The 21129-nt window shown below is 43.8% G+C and overlaps 1 long non-coding RNA gene across 1 annotated transcript; it reads left to right on the plus strand.

Annotated features, from left to right (window-relative positions):
• Positions 1 to 1560: 1560 nt before the first annotated feature.
• LOC110363630 (uncharacterized) lies at positions 1561 to 21129 on the plus strand. Its single transcript, XR_010475192.1, has 9 exons — positions 1561 to 2389; positions 2564 to 2627; positions 7884 to 7976; positions 10881 to 11040; positions 15272 to 15402; positions 18153 to 18429; positions 18633 to 18859; positions 19781 to 20004; positions 20132 to 21129. It is a non-coding gene; the product is annotated as an uncharacterized LOC110363630 (long non-coding RNA).

The following is a 21129-nucleotide window of genomic DNA, read 5'->3' on the forward strand; positions in this document are numbered from 1 at the left end:
CATCCCATGCACCCAAAACCAAAGGGCAGAAGCTCTTACTTTGGCTTTGTGGTGTAAACTTGCTCTCCTCTCCATGACGCCAGTAGATATCTGTTAAACTCAGAAGAATTGTGCTCCTGCTCCATGTGACGGCAATCTGTGAGAAGCATCTTGTGACAGGAGATTTTGTTTCTTAGAAATGTTTTTGCACCGTGAAATTGGATTTCGCTTGTGATGTATCCCCTACACGTATGAAAAACAAACCTTGCTAATGGCACAGCTGAATGGTACCAAGAATTGGGAAAACTGGGGGGGCGCTGAGTGTTGCAGAGAGTGGAGGCGGCAGCGCGGGGTGGCCTTGTCCGAGGTCACAGGATTGGTCTAGTTGCATCGTTGCTACGTATACATAACATTAATGCACAGAGCACATAGGATTATTTTTCAAGTCCTGGTGTTTTTTACAGGGCACATTAAGGGATTAAAGTCTGCGAATCCTCTTTAGCAGCTCTGGGGATCACAGCTTTCAGAGGACGTCTACAATTTCTCAAAACCTGTGATCAAATGCCAAATAAACGAGCTCAGAAGTTGTCAAAAAAAGACCGTGAGGGCCATTTAGGAAGGCAGGTTTTCAGGGCGATAGCAAGAAGCTCTGATGTATCGTGTCACTGCTTGAAGGGAGATGCCATGGCACACCGCTCTCCTCCAAACCAACTGAAATACTGCAATTAGAGTGATGGACCGGGGCTCGGGCACCCCCTGCTCCGTGCTAACGTGGTTTGGGAAAGCGCCTGCAACTCCAGCAAATGCTCTGGGATCAGATGGGCAGAGAAAATTCACCACACCACGAGTGCTGGGAAGCAGCGGCGGTTCCGTCGCTCCGCGGCATTTTGCGGGGGAAGGGACTGATGGCTGGAGCTGCTGCAGGAATGCTGGCCCATCCTGCCCATCACCAGAGCCGATAAATTAGCACTTTATGCCCTGTTGTCTGCTGAGCTGATCTGTGTCTATTGATAACGCGCACACTGGTTTGGAGGGAATTTATCATGCACAGGGGAAGGATGAGAGAATAGTCTCAGAAAATGGCTTGATCTGTGCTAGCAAATTAGTAAGACTTCAGGCTAGAAATTTGACAGTAAATGTGCCACCTCTGAGTGTGGTCTATAAGTAAACTGAACCTATTAAAATAAATGGGCTGTAAGTCTGTTAATATAACATGCATTTGAGGATCCCACACAGACCAAGCTTTCATGCAGTCTGCTCTTCTTCAGCAGTTTCTTCTCTTAATCACCCCTTCTCGAGCTGCTGTGGATTCAATCCAGTTGCCACACATCCCATTAGCATTAATCGGGTCTCGAACCAGGAATTAACTTCATCCGGAGGCTGCAGCTCTGCTGTACCAGTTTAATTTCCAATGCAGAGAAGACTTTGAGCGTTCCCACTGCAAGCCTGAGATGGAACTGGGGGATTCACGGTAGGTTTGGGGGGTTGGGGGCTGTTCTGCAGCAGGAGCCTTGCACCCAAGATACAAGCAAAAATATTTGCAGGGGTTTCTGAAATCACAGAACCACAGAATAGTTGGGGTTGAAGCCATGTGCTCTGCTTGTCACCCACGTGTGACAGGAGGCTACGGATGTCACAGGTTACTATCATTAAGGAAATGTTAAAATAACTGCTTACTCCTCCTAGAATTAGACTTGCTGCCTTTAAAATTTCATTAGGTAAGAATCTAAGTTGCAGAGAATATATATATATATATATATATATATATAAGAAAATGCAATCACGGCTACATAGTTCAAAGAGCTCTGTCAAAAATGGGATGCCCAAAACGATGACCTACCTTTCCTTCTGTTTCAGGTTTCCAGGGACTTATTAAAAATTAAAGATGCCTTTAGGAGCTTCCCAGAAAACCCTTCAAATGTAGGACATAGTGTACCAGCAGGTTACAAAATGAAACAACTTTTATGCAATATATTGTGCTGCAAAGCAATTACGTTCCAAGTATCTAAAGTATTTCAATTAAGAAAAATAATGATCAAGGACAAACAGCGTTTTGGTAGGAATGGATTTGACTATTTCTATGGTTACTGTGCTGGAGCTGCAACTAGAATTAAAGTTTTAAGATCCAGGTTACATTTACATTTATTAAAAATTTGATGTTAATTGCAAATTTTTCATACACCAAAAAACTCATCTCTCTCTTTTTTTTTAAGGACAATTAATAAAAGTGAGCTCAAGCCATGATATAGCCTTATCAGTTTAAAGTTATTTACCTGTTTCACTGCTTTGGCACCACCCATGGTGATGGTTTTGGCTATTTCAAGCCTAGACCTGAACACATTTAAATTTGAATCACGCTGGCTCCTGCAAGCACTCATAATAGAGTGGTGTTCCTTCATTTTCGTTGAAGGTAAGCCCCACACACCAAACAGGGATAAAAGAAGTATATTAGTTTATCATCCTACCAAACTTTTACATTAGGGGTTTGAGGGTTGTTTTGATGTGTTTTTGGGGAGGATGTTTGCTTGCTTTTAAATCAATAGCTTTCAGAGAGCATCCTGCTCACACCAACCCTGTTTTGCAGGCGGTTCAGGAACAAGGTACTTTGCTTTACATTATCCAGCAGCCAAGTGAGAAAATACACCCAGGTAAGCCAAATATCCTGCTTTGGGCTTATTTGATCAGAATTGTAATAATTACTGAGTAAACAGGTCTTGCAAGACCTTGAGGAAGCTGCTGTCTGTCAGTGCCTCGCCTAAAAGCAGATTTGTCTTTGTAATAAAATGCTGAAGGAAAATGGGGTGAATATAAAGCATTTGTGGGTTCCCACAGTCTGCCAGGAAATGTATTTTCAAAGTGATGGTGTCTTCTCTCCGTGTGTTCTCCCAGGGCAGTGCTGTAGTAACCATGACCAATAGAGGGGCACGGGAATCACTGGTGAGCAGTATTTACATTAACGGTAAATGGTTGTACTTGGGTTCAGGGTTTGGGGATGGAGGCGGCTGCAACAGCTGCGCTTGAAAATATTTTTAAAGGTCATATAAAGATACTGGAAAAGATAGGTGAAATGTGTGTAGGTGCTTAAGAAAATAAATAAAATGTGAGGGAGAACATGGGAGCCCTTGTCTTCCCTCAAGTCCCTTGTCAGTGCTCAGTAGAGGTGATGATACAACGACAATAAAGTCCATCTTCTCATTTCTGCTGTATTAGAAGTTTGAGGGACGGTATTTGTTTTCATTTCTCTGTTTGGACAGGTGTTGATTGCTCTGGCGTTGCATTAAGGTTTAGAAGTGGTTGGGTAACTGCTGAGTTTGTGTGTCTCTAACCCATGGGGTGACGCTGCTCTCGTCGGCTGCAGCTCTTCACTCAGCCTCGGCAAAGAGAACCGCAAATCACTGCTGTCGTTAAGGCACTTCATGTTCAAATTCAATTAATTAGAAGACAGGTTTGTTTTTACTGAGGTGCTGGAGATTGTTCTTTTTTTCCCCCCACCTCCCCCTTCACAATTAAAAATTAAAATGTTTTCTTGTAATTATCATGACTGATTTGTAGCTTAATTGCACCAGGCGCCTTTAGAATTACCACAGTCTGGCCAGATGCTTTGAGAAGCGCACGGCGATATCCTTGCTCCAGGATGACATCATTTTGCTATATTGGAACTCAATACTAATTTCATATTTAGTAAAACACAAGCCATGGGCAGCCAGCGGCCTCTGAAAGGACAGGAGGGAACTGGAGGTGGGAGCTGGTGGGGTATGAGGGATGTAGGACTTGTTCTGCAAATGTTCTGCTTCGCTCCAAATGCTCGTGCTTGCTTGTATTTTGACAGACTTGTCAGGTAGATTCAGCTAATGTTTCTTCTTTTATCTGGCTAGGAAAATTATTTGGATAGGATATATATGTGTGCGTGTTTACTATTATTGTCAAACTAAAAATAAGGACTAAGAAATGGACACATAACAAAATAGGTATTAGAACATGATCTTAGCAAGTTTTAGATAAGGTATGTAGAAGTGGTAATTTTTGCCTTGCTGCACTAGCTCCACTTTCTAGACTGTACTTTCCTCTGTGCGCTGGGCTTGAATGGAAAACAAGAAATAGTGTCATCATCTCCACGCAGTTCTATTACTCAATTGTCAGAACATGGTTGTATTTCTGGCAGCAGTGATTCAACTCCATTTCCACCTCCCCATGGATCAGCAGTGACCTTGACATTCTTGGTCAATGCTCATGGAGCGCTTGCTTGGCAGGCGCAGGTGCCAAGCTGTGGAATATAATTTCCTGCCAACGTATGGGATCTGGGTGTGTAATTGGCTTCTGGGCTGTCCCTGCACAGCTATAGGGGTCTGTCCTGAGCCGCTCAGCTTGGAGTTTTTAGCAACCAGGAAACCATGAACCATCTGTTCGTACAGAACTCTGGAACCACGCAAGTGTTGGTTTTGAATGCTCCTCTCAGAAATATTTTAAGTGCCATCCATTATCTAGATTTTAAAACGCGCTATCAGACAAAGAGTATTTTTTTTTTTAATTAGTGGCAAAGGTGGAATCATTATTATGCAAGAGAACACTAAAAGGCAAAATTGCATAAGCGAAAGTAAAATCTCTAGCCGCAACAAGCGTTTTAAGCTAAATCGTATCCCTGGGGATGCAACGGTGCAGTAATGGATGTCAAAGATCTCCTGTCTCCCTCGCACTTGCCGCTGTGTCCATTACTGCCTGGGCAGCTGCCCATTTGCCATTAGCGCCTTTCGTGTGTCCGTGTGCAGGAACAAAAGCACTGGGTGCAGGGAGAGCTCTGGCTCCATGGATTTCCACACTGCACCGCCCAGCACACGGGAAGAGGATGCACCAGAAAACGTCCCGGAGCTCGGGGAGCAAGAACCACGCGGGCAGCACAATCACGTGCATGTTAAACCCACAGTTTTGTCATTGCAAAATGTGTGATACCTCCGTGAGAAGCAGATAAGTGGTTGTTATTATTTCCGAGGAGCAGGAACGCAAGCCCAGCCTCCCAGCCAGGCTCGCTGCTGCTGCAGGCGCCGGCCCCGGGGTGGCTCTGAGACACCCGAGGCTTTAGCCCGGTGCCCATTGCCGCGGAAAGCACAGCTTGCTCTGCAGTAAACGTGCTCTCCAGAGGGGAAAAATCCCTTGGGATTAAAGGATAATTCAGGATGTACCTGCCAAAAAAACAAAAACTAAACAAAAAAAACCCCAAACAAACAAAAATACCCAGTCCACGGAGTCCACAACGCAGTCCACAGAGTCAGGCTTTTAAAGCTGGTTTTGTCTATTCAAGTACTTGGGCATGAACTTGTCAGCCCCACATTCCTGATGTACCTGTCAGTCGTGGAGGGAAATGTGGGGGGTGTGAGACGTGTTCATTTGTTATTCTTCCAACGCAGTGATATCAGAAATGCACAAGCTAGAGAAGTGGATCAAACTTAATGCTAAATGAAATTAATGTCTTTCAATGCATGACGATCTCCTTTGCTTGATGTCATACTAACCACGCAGGGTTTTCAATAGTCATCTTAAACTCCTGTAATTCATACATGGGACAAGTTAGGAAAGCTAATGATATATTGACGTTGTCTCTTCACAGAGACAGTAATAAGATAATAACAGATGTGGCTGTTTTGCTTCCTTTCTTGTTCACACCGTGTGCTGTTCTTCCCTGGTTTTTATTTTGCAGCATTAAAAGTTCATGTCCCTCAAGTCAGCCAAGTACTGATTGTAATGGCTGTTTGGGGCTCTGGGTAACGAGAGAGGCTGGATACCCTGAAAGACTTCTCCTACATTAAATTGATATTTCCACCTGCTACTGTGGGCTTTTGATAGTAAATCCTGGCTCAGTATCATTTTGATTGGAATCTATAAAGCAACAAACAGCAACAAATCCAGCCAGCTTATCGATCAGAGCTGGAGCCTCTTCTGTCTTGTTCTGGCAGTTATTTTCTTGTGTTCTTGTCCTAAATATGAGCTGCTTTATCTGAATACCGGCCATGGTTGCATAAAAAAATACCTAATTTCAAAGACATGACTTAGAAACACTTCTGTGTGCTTCTCCCTGCCAAAGACAGTCTTAAAGGGTGAAATATTGATGAGGACTAGTGGAAGTGTACAATAATTCAGCAGCAAATTAAACCTGGAACACTTAAGCATCTGTTTCTTCACCAATTCCATACATTTTGGATAGTTAGTGATTTGTTTCCTTCCTCAAGGACCTGCAGCAACATAATTATGTGTTCAAAATCTGTGTTCTAGATTTTCTTTTCTTTTTTTATTAGTGGCAACACCAGGAGTTACAGACCAACCGCGAGGACCGAAATTAGTACCTAACGCAAAAGCTTTAATTGCTTGATGGTTTTCTTGTTCTTGCGGATCCAGTTCCTAATCTTTCATCATCATTTAATAGGCTAAAACCTCATGAGTGCCTACTTCACTTCTAGGGCAATCTGTAAGAAAAACGGAACCACTAAGGCTGTTGATGTGAGCCATCAATCAACTTGTATCTAATTAGGACACTAGTGCTATACACTATTTAGTTTTTTTCCCCTGGAGCATTGTGTGAGTTGCACGTGTAGAAATACTGATTTTTTGGTGAATTATTTAACTGTCGGGGCAGCAGAGGCTTTCTGTGTCTGGAGGATGCTCTGCAGGAGCCCCAAGCTCAGCTTATAAGGGGATGGGATCCTCTGGGGCGGCCAACAAGAGCATCAGTTTGCTGCTGCGCACTCTGCGCTGGAAATATCCGCCCATTCCCATCAACAGATTGAAATGGAGTGAGACAAGGCAGCTACATGAGGTCTAAAGTGTGGGTTTAGTTTTAGGTTCCAGCAAGTTTCCCTTTAAAACGATGCAGCCGTCCCTATGTGGCTGTGCCCAGTGGTCCAGAGCTGAGCTGAAATCCTTGTAATGTTCTTTTTCCTTGGAGGTACCAGCCCTGCAAACTGAAGCTTTACCTGTGTGGGGATTAGGATTTTTCATGTTTAATTCAAACCATTTAATGGGAAGTGATTTATTTGGGAAGGGAGGAAGAGAAAGAGTGGGGAAAATAAAAATTATCACCCCCCCGCAACCACAAGCACTTTATTTTAGTGCCGTGTCCTTCATAAATTCTGAAAGTTATCTTGTTTCTGCCAACGCTGTTTTGATTAAAATTAGCTTATGTTTAGAATACAATGAGGAAGAAGAATCAGATTTAATAATTTTCTTATGCTTCTAGTAGTTGTTCCTTACTTTACTACGTGCCAAAGTGCCAGAACTGACAAATTATCCAATAACACAAAACTGAAGGCAACATCACAACCGTTGTAAAGCTGGATTAGTTTATCAAGTATCCTTGTTGTGTTTCATGAAATGAATAACTAATATTCAGCAAACCTGTTGCAGATTCTTTACCCCCTTCTTTCTCTTCTTTTTCTTTCTGGCATTAAAAGGAGCAGAAAGTTGGACATTTATTTACTTGTCAAAGAGAGGAAATGCTTCAAAAAGAGAAACTGTGTGTTACCCAACCCATGTCAGAATGTGCACAGAAACGCATTGGGTTTCCAGGCTGGCCGGTGCTGCTCTGGGCATCCCTGGTGTGGGGGCAGCGAAGGGCTTTGGGGGCTGTGCTGTCGTAGTACAGTCACTTTATTCCAAAGAGTAATACTGAAATTTACCCAGTGAATTATTAAGTACTATACATTGAATTATAAAGTAAGAGCTTAGAATTTGCTGAAGGCTATTGTAGGCAAACACAGGGTGTCAGAGCTGGCAGCTGTGGCTTTCTGGCATGTTTTTTTTTCAATTGTATTTTATTTATTGTCCTGTGAACTGCAGGCACAACGGTGTTACTGGTGAATGAGAAGGTCCTTTCCAATTAATAACTTGGGGAAGGGGTTATGCTTGTGTCATTACAGGCCAAGGATCAAAGTGGATTCCCACAAAATGGGTTAAGCCATGGCTGAATAAAGACAACAAAGATTCAACGTATGCAGATGGACAGGAGGGAGGTAAGTTGTGAGGACTGTTTCAGATGTCAACCATGGACCGTAATGCAGTATTATAGATGTAATGCAGTATTATATAATGCAGTATTATAGTCTTGCGTGTAGGTGTGTGCGTTTGATGTATTGCTGTATCGCAAAGGGTGCCCAAAGACGACAGCGTGCCCGTGGAAATCGGTGCCCGCGGGGGAATCCAGTCCGGAGCAGCAGCAGAGGCAGCAGGTCGGGCTCTGGATGGGGAAGGGTTTGGATGAGTGTTTGCGCTTTACTGACTTTGTGCTTGGGGTGGGTTAAGCAGAGCTCTCCCCAGAGAGCACCACTGATGTGGGAAGGGAGCAATGTGAAGTTCTGCTTTTATATTTATATATGTGTTTGGTTTGGTTTGGTTTTTAACAGCTTAAGTTAATGCATGTGCATTAACACAGCTACGCAGCTTCCAAATAAGGCTGCGCTGAGTTGGATGGTCCATCCTGGAGTATTGTTCTGCAAAACCTCCTGACCTCCTTCTTTGCTCCCAGGATGCAGAGAGGGCGTGAATGACTCTGCGGTGCTTAATTCTGCTCCACAGCACAACCAGTCACATTCTGGCCCAACGCTATGCAACCTAGTAATTGAGAAATACTTTATAGGATGGATATCAATAAGAGCATGTGATGTGGACAGCACACTGAAAGCTGTAATTAAGTTCCTTTGATTCGGGACTGGTCCCTGCAGCCCGTTCCTCTCGCCTTAGGATGTGCAGTCAGAAGGATTTTCTCCTTTATGGCATTTTTAAGTGACACAAAGTCCCAAACTCGCATTTGTCACCACGTGTGGCAACAGGATCACACCTAATTCTGTGTAATTATGGATTGTTTCAGCCTTTTGCTTCCCACGAGAAGGAGCTAATTGAAGTCGCTTTGCCATGTGCCACTAAAGGATCATCCAGATCTTTGGCTGATCCTCTCTGGATTATTTCTAAACTGTAACTGGTATTTACGGTGCCATTAACATGCCAGGTCACTCCTGAATGCTTTAATGAGTATGTCTACAGAACAAGGTGCCCAAATTAATTCTGAGTGAGCAGCTTACGAAGGAGGAGCGTTGCGGTGATGTTAATGAATCGGTCCATAACGGTTTGTGTGTCCTGGTTTGCAAAATTAATTGACCAAGTTATGCCTGGTGCTGAAATAATCTGGTGATGGAGCTGTGAGCGCTGCCGGGGTCAGCTCTGCCGTGGATGGGCATCTATAGCACCTGTAAGTGGCATCTATAGCACCTGTAAATGGCACCTATAGCACCTGGAACTGGTACCTATAGCGCCTGTAGCTTCCTGCTGGCACCTATCGTACCTGTAACTGGTACCTACAGTGCCTGTAGCTCCCTCCTGGCACCTATAGTACCTGTAACTCTGTACTGGCACATATAGCACCTGTAAGTCCCTGCTGGCACCTATAGCACCTGTAACTCTGTGCTAACTCCCTCTTCCACTTACGACAAGAGCTGCAAAATGCAATCAGGGCCAAAAAGACCCTATAAGTTGTTATACTTGGTTATTCATATTTAACACCTGTGTGGGAAACCGGCACAAGATGATTAGGCAGAGTTTATGCTAAAAGGAGAACTATTTAACAAGATTGGCGTTATTAATAAAGTTCATTAGGAGCAGTTTGGAGGCTGATGCTTAATTTGGCAAAGTACTAACGAGATTTGCCAGTTACACAGAACCTGGCAAGGTGTTGCCAGTGCAGAGGTTTGTTGTATAGGAAGAAATAGATGGCTGGGAGGGCTGCAGTAATGAAAATAATATGGATAATAATAAAAACTACAAGATTATGTGCTTTGGAACTTGGAAATGAAAAATTTCTGCCATAACAGGAAAATTACAGTTGTAGATGATGCAGAGAAGGACTTTAATATTAAAGTCGGTCTTTTCTTGTAAACCAGAACTTGATGCAGCTTTGCAAACCGCTGCACGTAGGATGCTGTTTAGAGTTCTGGTCAATATTAATGGGAACAGGTGTGGAAAAGGACTTTGTCTCCCCCCAGCATGTCTGATGGCTGTTCATACCCCTTCTTGGAGAGATCTCTTTGTTTTCACATCTGAAAATGACGGGAAAGTCAATGTGACCGTGGCTTAAAAATTGGGACGGTGAACTTGACAAATGCCTCAGCCCCAGATGATTTTACTTCCGTGAATAATTCTTTCCTTCCAGCAGGAGCAGGTCTGGAGGAGGAATCTGACCCAGGGAGCCCTTCCCAAAGACACCCCCGTAACTCCTGGTTTGTCACTATTTGTTTGTGTGCTTGACATTTGTCCTCCGTTTTTGTGCCACCTACTACAGCTCCTTCTGATGGAATCACTGCTGCTGTTATTATTTCTCTGTTCCTTGACTTTTTTTTTTTCTAGTGAACTGAAAATACTTTCATTCTTGTTTGCTATTGATCAGATAATTCACAGGTCTGAGTCGGTCTGACATACCCGGGACTGCAGGTTGATGTATTGGAAAAGAAATACGTATAAGAAGTAGTTTATGCTTTTTTTTTTCCCCTGTACTTACACAATGTTTCAATATTTGCAACACACTTTTGATGCATTACAATTGACAGTAATTACATTACAATACATAGAGGGTGTGTTTGCAGGACAAGTATCTGAGAAAGCAAAACAACTATTAATTCTTTTGAAAACACTCAGCTCTGTGCTTTTTTCCCCCCTCAAAAGCCCCTTTGTTGGAGATAAAATAATGGGTTTGCAATGAGTATCTGAACACTTTCAGCGCATTTAGAAACGGCGTCTTTGTCTCGCATTAGGCAAGAGAAAGTGCTGAGTTTGAGCTAGCGATGGAAAGTTGATGATGGATAGTTGTTGATTAGGTAGGAAAGTGAATTATAGAAAAGAGATCAGAAACTGCTAATTGTCGTGGACAGGATCCTGTAGAGATGGAGGGAACATGCAGCCTGCGGCATCATCGATGGCACTGAGATTGCAACAGACCCCTGCCAAACACGGGACAAATCCTAGAATATTCCACGGCCTCTACAAAGCACATTTCCTTGGTTCAGCTTCTGGAAGATGAACGAATTAACGGTAAATTGTATTTTTAAAGAAAACATGTATTGGTGGCAATGCAGAGCAGGTGCTTTGCTGAGGAGGAAGGTGGGGGTTTGCTTTATGGATAAGCTTTAAATTATTTATCTACTATTTCCTTGTACAGGTTGATTTCATGATACTGTTGCTCTAATGATGAGCATCTTATCCCAGGTTAAAGCACCAAGGCAGGTGTCATCGTGCTGGCCCAAAATAGGGCCAGTATGTTCTGAAATGTGTTTATGGACCTTCTTAAGCAGTGAGAGAGAATGATGGGAAATTGTAGTTGCCAGTGTATTTTTTTTAACAATAAAATGCTAAAATAATATAAAAAGCCTTAGCTGCCTCAGTATTACTATTATTTGGCTTGCTTTGAGTGCAATACTTGTGTGTAGGATGGTATTACCTTACCTGAGGGAAGGGTAAGTGTGAGAAAGTAGGGATCTGGGAAAGGGTTTTATTATTTGGAGTTGGATGGTGACTGATGGTGGGAAAAAGGAAGGAAGTAACAAGAAAACATGCAGTTAGGGGAGAAGGAAAAGAAATTGTGTCTGTACATAACTGTGCTACCAAATCAACCATTCACCAAGTAACGATTGTGGATATTGTGAGCTGGAAAATAGGCCCCATTGTCCTCCCATCGCCAGGGTGTGAAAATGGAGAAAGGAAAAGGCCGATCAGTAAAAGAGTGAGAATGTGAAGCAAATAAAGACGTCTACGGCGACTTTAGAGTTAACCTGAAAGACAGAACGTTCTGCTGAGGCTCGTGTGCAAGGTTAAGCCTGTATGTATTTCTCTCCCCGCCAAGTCTGCTGTTTCCAAGCCTCATTAACCATTTTGCTGAACATTACAATCATTATTCTTCTGCCACGTTACATCACATTTTTCAACCTTTTAGGTACAGACCTTAGAATTATTGATCCAATGAATCACACTGACTTAGGTGCCGGCTGCTGCTGAAACTCTTCCATAGAAACCAGGATGTTGGCTAAATATTGAACATTTCTTTTCTGAATACTCTCTAAGTGAGGGAGTATTTTTCCACCTGGAAGAAGCAGCAGCGTGGGAGCACCACGTTTTTGCCTTTTCTGTGTTACTGTGTGACACTTGGGGCGTTTAACACCAATGAGGCACAAGCACAAAAAACCCCAACATATATATTTTCTTTTTCATTACTGAATATAATAAGATTTCTATAGCATAGAGGCATTCTACACTCAATACTTGAGGCTAGCAATACTATTGTGACATTTGCCAGCTGGGTTCATTTGGCATGCAACGGGATGAGGATGAACAGGTTTGACCAACCTCTTGGGCTGGTAACCTCCAGCAGAAGAGGCTTTATGAGAATCACACACAATGATTGTTGGTTATGCACCTGTAATATCTGCAGTGCCACCGCAGATGTGACAGAGGCAGGTAGGCATTGACCATCTCTTTCTTTTCACGTGTTTTGGGAATGTCAACAGACTAAACCATTTGTGTGAACGAGTGATTTTGACTGAGCTACAGCAAAATGCTGCCCTGGCTGCCTGAGAACACGTCTGTGCATCACATTTGGAGCTTTGGCTTCTTGTCTTGTAATCAGGATTACAGTATTAAAGAATGGACCTAGAGTTTGTTCATGATGGGTATAATTTGAAATCTAGAATAAACATGCAGCCAGACGTGATCCTCTCTCAGACGGTGGTGATGGTTGTTGAACCTGGCCATAAAAATCTGAAATAAGGTCTTTTAGAAGAAATACAGTGAACTCACGGATTAAATAAGGAACAGTGAAGGTATGAAAAGTTACCCTGCTCCTGATACACGTCCCCTAATTACAGAGCTGTTCATAAACCTTGATCAGCTTCTGTAATAGACATGACAAGACAGTAATGATGAAATAACTAAAGCAAAGATATTAAAGATTCCCAAGCATCTGCTAAGTCTGAGATGAGACATAAAAATAACTAGTTTAATGCTGAAAAACTCAGCTCTGGTGGACTCATCTCAGGTTGAATCCAGGTGTATTTAGGGGAAAAAAAATGCAGGACTTGCTGTGTAGGAATTTGCCCGGGGGCAGGCCTGAAAGCAGACTGTATTAAACACAGTGCAGAGAGGAGGCTTGAAGGATCATCTCTGTAGAGCAAAGGATTGTTTTATTTTCATCGTTTGGGTGCCTGTAAGACAGAACAAACACATCCTGCATGGAAGAGCCTGAAACCCGGACAAGGTGCTCATATCATATCCCTGGCTGCTCCGGGCAATTTGTAACAGAGCTGCGAACAAGATGTTCCGAATCTCAGGCTCATGCTTGAACATCAGGTTTCTTTGTCTCCTATCTCGAGCACTTCACGTTTGGTTTTCTGTTGTAGTTGGGCTTCTTAAAGCTGCTGGAGAAATCCTGCACCGTCCCCAGCGTCCCCTGGGTGGGAAGAGAAGAGTGTTCCCCAAAGAATATAAACGAGATTAATTCTCTTCATTAATTATTAGATAAATTATAACGATCTTTAAAAATATCAACTAAGCTAATTACATTGTAGCACTTTTCCTTGTGTGTTTACAGAATGAAATGCGTAATTCACGGGTTTAACAGCTCCCAGCACTAACCTGGGATTCCAAAGCTGCATATGGATGTTCAGTTTAGCACAAAATATACATTGGCAATGAACTTAAGACAAGATATTTTGGCAGATCTGAGTTTCTCTTGGTAAGGTTCAAGAGAAATGAGCTGTTTTATTTATTTTGTAGAAAAATGTTTTGATAGAATCTTCAACAGAATCTCCCAATTCATTTGCCTGTGTTCTTTTTAAGAATAAAGAGAAACAGTTAATAATTTTGAATGAAATTAACTTTTCTTTAGCAAAGCGAACAACAACAACAAAAAGCTGCGGTAATTCTCTTGCAGCTTTCCAAAACAATTAGGCGGTAATGACTGCTGAAGAGATTTTCATGTCGTTTCAAACACTGGTTGGAACAATTGGAAGCTGCAAATTTTTTCTCATTGTGACTTTATTATCTGCAAGGAAATGACTAATTTGGAGTTTGTTATTATTGTTTTATAGTCCATGAAATATAACTATATAAGTAAACATTTCCGTGAATTTAAATATATAAAATACATAATGCGGTACAGTTAAAAATGAAATAGTTCTTGAGCTGAGGCTGAGCCAGGTTTCATGATAACTGGGGCTGAAGTCTGTGGGTTTCAGTTCTCCAGTACAGCTGGAGCTGCTGGCGGGTTCTGCATCAAACACATCCAGATGATGCAACCAGGACCTTGACCTTGGCCTCTGCACAGCTCGGAGTTCTTGGTGCCCTTGACCTTGGCCACTGCACAGCTCAGAGCTCTTGGTGCCCTTGACCTTGGCCACTGCACAGCTCGGGGCTCTCGGTCCCCTTGACCTTGGCCACTGCACAGCTCAGAGCTCTCGGTGCCCTTGACCTTGGCCACTGCACAGCTCAGAGCTCTTCTTGACCTTGGCCTCTGCACAGCTCAGAGTTCTTGGTGCCCTTGACCTTGGCCACTGCACAGCTCAGAGCTCTTGGTGCCCTTGACCTTGGCCACTGCACAGCTCGGGGCTCTCGGTCCCCTTGACCTTGGCCACTGCACAGCTCAGAGCTCTTCTTGACCTTGGCCTCTGCACAGCTCAGAGCTCTTGGTGCCCTTGACCTTGGCCTCTGCACAGCTCGGAGCTCTCGGTGCCCTTGACCTTGGCCACTGCACAGCTCAGAGCTCTTCTTGACCTTGGCCTCTGCACAGCTCAGAGCTCTCAGTCCCCTTGACCTTGGCCACTGCACAGCTCGGGGCTCTCGGTCCCCTTGACCTTGGCCACTGCACAGCTCAGAGCTCTTCTTGACCTTGGCCTCTGCACAGTTCAGAGCTCTCAGTCCCCTTGACCTTGGCCACTGCACAGCTCAGAGCTCTTGGTGCCCTTGACCTTGGCCACTGCACAGCTCAGAGCTCTCGGTCCCCTTGACCTTGGCCACTGCACAGCTCAGAGCTCTTGGTGCTCTTGACCTTGGCCACTGCACAGCTCAGAGTTCTAAGTGTTCTTGACCTTTGCCCCTGAACAGCTCAGGGCTCTCGGTCTGGGTGTCCCCAGGCTGGGGCTGCCAGCCCGGGATGCTCCATCACAGCCTTGACCTTGTCAGGACAGCGAGACAGATGCTGCAGCCAAAGCACATGCAGCCCTCGGCTCGCGAGCAGCTTCTACTGTGGGGTTATGATATTGTGCTCTCTTCCTAGGCTTATTTTGTATAGTATTCCATTCCCTGAGCTGTCTCGAGGAGCTGCACATCTCTGCATGCTGTGGTCATCCTCCAGCAAACATCTCTGCAAGGTGAAGGGCTGAGGAGCACCAAGGGCCCCAGGACGAGGTGGAGCTGGTGGGTGCTGCTGGCCGCGAGCTGTGGGAGGGCAGGGTTGGCCCTGGGTGTTTTGCAGATAATACAGTTTATATTACTTATTCACCACCGATAGCTATGTCTCTTCTGAGAGGCATATCTATATAAAGACACATAATTCATTTAAAGATGACCTGTGGTTAAGAATTATTGTATATTGCCTTTCAGTGAGACTGCTTATCCTTATTTTTTTTAAAATTTTCTATCTTAATTTGAGTATATGAGTAATGACATATGAATAATATTTGAAATAATGTGTTCCTCACCTTTGAACAACTGTTGATTAAAGCAGTTCCATTAACAGGGCAGCAAAGAGAAGCGTTGTTTTCCTTTGTGGATCCTCTGGCACCGAACAAGGTCTGGATTTATACTGCAACCTTTTTCTTTGTAGAAACGCCAATGTAAACCTTGCTCCTCTGCATGTCAGTGCAGGGCCTGTCTCACCCCAGCCCGCTGGCTCCTGAGAGCTCTGATGTGCTCTTTGACTCCCATCCAGCTGCTCTGCCGCAGGTCACCCCCTGCAGCTCCGCGCCAGATGCTCTCCTGGCGTCTCACCCTCTCCTCACCTCGCCCGCACCCCCAGCTCCACCCCAGAGCCATTTCTTTCCAGGCTATTTTGATCCTCATCCAGACCATATGTATTTCCTTCCCTTCCAAGCACAGCAAACATGCTGCTGGATGTGAACATGGCTGTTGGTCACATCCTGCCCCTTTCTCCCCAGCAGTGCCCGAACAGATGTTCTTTCCGCGCCATGTCGCGCTTTGCCAGCGCTCCCGTCACCTCTGCTCCCTTTATGTGTTACACCACCCCGGTGCATAGGAAAAAACACCATCCCCATCGTTTCTGTAAGCTGTTGTGTTAACCTTTAAATCCCCTTTGACACCTGGCTGTGTCCAACGGGTGCTGCTCAGGTGAACGATGAGCTGTGACTTCTGCTCCCTGCTATTCCCTGACCCCTCTCCCAACCTGTGCTGGTTGTCCCTCCCGTAGCATCCTGTCCGTCACACAGGTTACCACCCCGCCAGCTGTCTCCTCTGTTCCTTACAACGCCAAGAAAAACGGGATCCTCAATCCTGATTTCTAGGCTGTGCCATAAAGAATAAGGATTATGATCATTGGTGCCATTCTGATTTATTCCATTATAGTACCTGTTTATAGCACATGAGCTTCATTGTGTAGTAACGACAGAGATAAATTTTGGCCCCTTGTTTTTCATAACCATTTGCTCGCTGTATATCATCAATTTTCCTCTCGTTTGGATACTTGCTTCTACTTTGGGAAAAATAAAAATATCCCAGTTGTCTAGGTAATAAAGCCGGTGAAACAAATTCTGAAGTGCATTTTACAATGGAATTTGATTGTGATAATTTTTCATGTGTTAAAAAAAAGAGCTTTCTCTGGGAAGTGTCTGGGTTTATGTTTTGTTGGGATTTTGTACATCCAGAACTCGTAGTCATTTGGAAGAGCTCATTTTTTTCATAGGAACACAGAAACATCCCAGCACGGTTTACCGAGAAACTATATATTATCATTTAATGAGGCTTGAAATTGTACAGCTAACATTTGAAAAGAAGACTGTAAGCAGTGTGAATCCCTCGTGGTCCCCTGTCCCCACAGCTCGGGGGGTGTCGTGTCCCCGGGTGGAAACAGGGACTGTGGCTCCCAGGTTTTGGAAGCAAAGCTGGGGTGCTGTGCGCGGGCTGGGACCACGGAAATCAGAGCTGCGGGCAACAGGGATGCTCCCTCTGCCACCGCCTCGCACCTCTGCTTTCCCACTCGCTGTGCACAAACTTGCCAACCAAATGCTCTTTATTTAGTTTGTATTATTAACAGGGAAATTGAAGAAATATTCAGATAACTTCGAAATGGTCCTATTGCACAAGAATGAGAAATTATCTATACAGCAGTTCTGTGGTATTGTTCCTCAGCTGCAGTCCTTGAGAGATCACCGCAATTGTTTGCATTCAAACAAAAGGAGTCTAATGAAAGTATTTTAATCTGCTGATCAGCTATTCAGAGAGACAGGGATGGCCATGCTAGGTGTCTTTGGAGCCTGGCAATGAGCACAGCGATGGTAATCAGAATATTCATATTTATTTACGTTTCTTTGCAAGCTATTGTGTGCATAATGTTGTTGGAGGTTGCTTTAGCTTCAGATTTCCTTCCCTGCACCCTGTGTCATTTAAAGAGCTCCAGGTCTAGTTACAAAGCTGGTCTTGATGCCTCAAACTCAGGAGGCTCAGCTCCATAAGCTCCCTGTGTAGTTCAGGGTGGAAAGATCTACCTGAAAGTCATTCAAATGAGCTAATATAGCCCCCTGTTCGGCTATTTTGAAATCCTTTCTGATGGTGTAAACTTCTGGTTTACGTGATTTAAAGATGGGCCTTTCTGATGGGAATGCAGCTCTTGCAGCTTTCAGACTGTGGAAGATGGTTTTTGCCCACCCCGAGCAGTTTTCTGTCAGATGTCAACAAGGACAAAACCTCCTTCAGGAACCACGAAGTTGGTGGGAAGTCCTCTCCTCCTCCTCCTCCTTCACACCATGAATATTGCGATCAGAGAACAAAAGTCTAGCAAGAAACACTAGAAGACTGTCAATAATTGATGTTTTATTAGAGCTTGTCCAGGTTGAAGGAGATTTGTCTCTGTCACAGGTAATGAGATCTTACCAAGGTCCCATCATGTGCTGTCATTCATCGTTTCGCATAAAATCCTTTTACAGCAGGGCCTATGACCCTCCAAGTCCTCGCTGCTGCATGGAGCATCACAAGATGCTTGTTTGGAGTCAACCAGAGAGGAGAGATGTGTCTTCTGCTGAGACAAACCCATCCCGCAAACACGTGGCGAGGTTATTTCTGCAAGTTCATTCTTTCCAGCGCTGGAAACGTGTCCTCTCGCTTGCAGCAACCACAAGAAGGAAGATGAGAAGTAGCTGCAGTTGACTGAGATCTTTAAAGAGAGGGTTTGCCTCCAGCTCTGAAAACCAGCTGGTATAGGAGGTGAGAGAAAGTCATTTTACTCGTATGTTCATAACAAAGATAAGGAAAGGGGGTTTAGGGAATAAGACAGGGTTTATGTTTCTTTAGTTGTATTTAGGTTTCACATTGTGCTTATTAAAGATGAAATATCTTTCACTGCATTTCTTTTCCAACCAAAAGGATATAGATGTGTATATATATATTTTATTTATTTATTTTACCAGAAAATATACGCATTCTCCCAAATCCCCGTACGCTGTGAATAACACGTTGATGGAAAGAGTCTCTGGATAAATCTGTGGCTCACCCAATACATGTGGAGAATCAGAACTGGCTGAAACTGTTGAAAATTACAGCATTGAGTAAAAAATGTCCCCTGAAAAGAGCAGACCAACTAGCAGTTCTGTTCCTGATGCACCGTGGCTACAAAATAGTGATGTATCCATGTCAAGTAAGCTCACATAATTGTCCATCAGACTTCAGAGATGATGTCAGAGGAACCAACAAGAATTAGTCTTTTGTTGCTATGGTTTCATATACACGTCCAAGTAGAGCACATTGTATAGAACTTTTAATTAAGACACGCTAACTTTAGTTAAGCACTTCTTAATTCTGTCTGTCTCATTTCTCTACCATGTTCTGCCCTTCTGCATTGCCAAAATCTGTTGAACTGTTGCATCGAATGGCCAGACAATATCACTTTACCCAAGGGAACACGCTGTACTTAGAGAAATGAAGATATTTTGCTTTAACTGAAATGGATCCTTACAAATACATTCTGAAATAAGTGAAAAGAAAGGACCCACAATGCAAGAAAATGTCCATATTGAGAATGTGGATTTTGTTTGTGCTTTGTCTATGTAATACCTGGAGTCCTTGTGCTGCTGCTGCTCTTTGTACTAAATTATATATCACCTCTTTTTACTCTTATCTTCGCTGTTACCTGTTCTTCTTTCCCCTACTCATCATCTTCCTTCCTCTTCAGAAAATGTTATAAAAGAGAAAATTACTAAGTTTGAGGATCAGATGAGAAGAAAATTATGTGTTTCCTGTCCATCTAATCAGCCTTTGCCTGTGATCCTATCAGCGGTGGCGAGGCAAATAATGGTGGGACCTGCGGAACAGCTCCAGCTGGGCGAATCAGTGCTGATGAATAGTCAATACCTCACCGGTCATTCTGACATTCTTTTCAGATTTTGGGTCAATTTGTATTTTTTGAATATTCTGGATAGGAGAGAAAAATATTTAGGAAAAGATCCCATAAAACTGCTGGGAGCTGTTTGCTTTGTGTGTGTCTGTACATCCATATATTTCTGTATGTATATATGAATATGGAGAAGCAGGTTTTGTTCATCTTCTGCCCCCCTCCCAGGCACGGCAGCGGTCCAGGGGCCAAGCACACCAAGGGCCAATACGGGATTTACTGTCTGCATTGGAGCAATTCTGCGCATTTCAGCAGCGGGACAAACGGCAGCGGCATTTCCACATCCCTTTTCTCAACCAGAAAATTGAAATGTCCGTCAGTAAAACGCTTTTCTGGCCATTTGTGGTGATTACTCTGATTACCTCCAGAAGATTGAGGGCATCAAATTGCAAGTTAGTTCTGAGGATCCTTTGCAAGTCCTTAATGTGATGTGGGTCTTGCTCTTCTTTGAGCAGATGCACCTACGTATTACGTCTAAGATGTGAACGGCAGCGTGTAACTCTTCTATTTCCTTTCCAGAGAAACAACGAACGAATGTTGTCAAAGAGTTTCAATCCGAATGGAGATTTGGGTGAAGTAGTGAAGGACACGGCCTCGCGGAACCCGAGAGCACGGGTCGGTGCCCATGGTGAGATGCTGCGTATCCATCAGTAAGAGACCATCGTGCTGTTCCCTGAGCAAAGCACTTGCATAGCATTTCAAATACGTTTGCTAAAATGCATATAATGATGACAGAACCAGGGTGAGTTTCAGTCTGCGGCTTTTTCCCCCTGGTAAAATAAATGAGGGTTATTTTTTCTGACCCTGCTGTGTGTTAGTGTAGCGTGAAAAACCTATTTATTGAAAAATAAGTTGCATAGTGAGTTCTGGGGCTTGAATTTACTTTCAAATAGCAAGAAAGAGACTGTGCCTTTCCTATAGCCTATAGACTGGTAGTGTTAAGAATGAATTATGTGCTTTTAATGGGACGTTACCTTGAGATAATGTAACCTCATTGATGAGCCTTAGAATATACTTTGAATAAGTTTTGTACTTGGTAGTGGCCTCGACTGTATCTCATTGCGAGTGGAATTGAAAACAAAACTCCTGTATCCTCAGTGGAAATACCCGCCATAGCGTGGCATAATCATATTGCTGTGTATGTCGGCATTTGCTGCATACAGTCGGTTTCCAAAGCAAAAGAGACCTCGGCCTTGGCACAACTCAACCAGGGACCCCGGTCGGCTGTGTAGGGGCTGTCTCTCTGTTTGCAGTCATAGAGACCCCAAAGCCACCCAGAAATTTCCTTTCAGTGGTTAACACGCGTTAAAGCACCTCATGTCTGGAAGAAGTGATGACACGTGTACTCACTATAGGTAAAATTGTAGAATCATTTTGGTTGGAAGAGACCCTCAAGATCATCAAGTCCAACCATAGCCCACCCCTGGCACTGCCCCATGTCCTGAGAACCTCATGTCCGTCTGTCCAACCCTCCAGGGATGGTGACTCCAGCACTGCCCTGGGCAGCCTGTTCCAAT

This window comes from Columba livia, chromosome 10 (assembly GCF_036013475.1).
Source record: "Columba livia isolate bColLiv1 breed racing homer chromosome 10, bColLiv1.pat.W.v2, whole genome shotgun sequence".
Classification (NCBI taxonomy): domain Eukaryota; kingdom Metazoa; phylum Chordata; class Aves; order Columbiformes; family Columbidae; genus Columba; species Columba livia.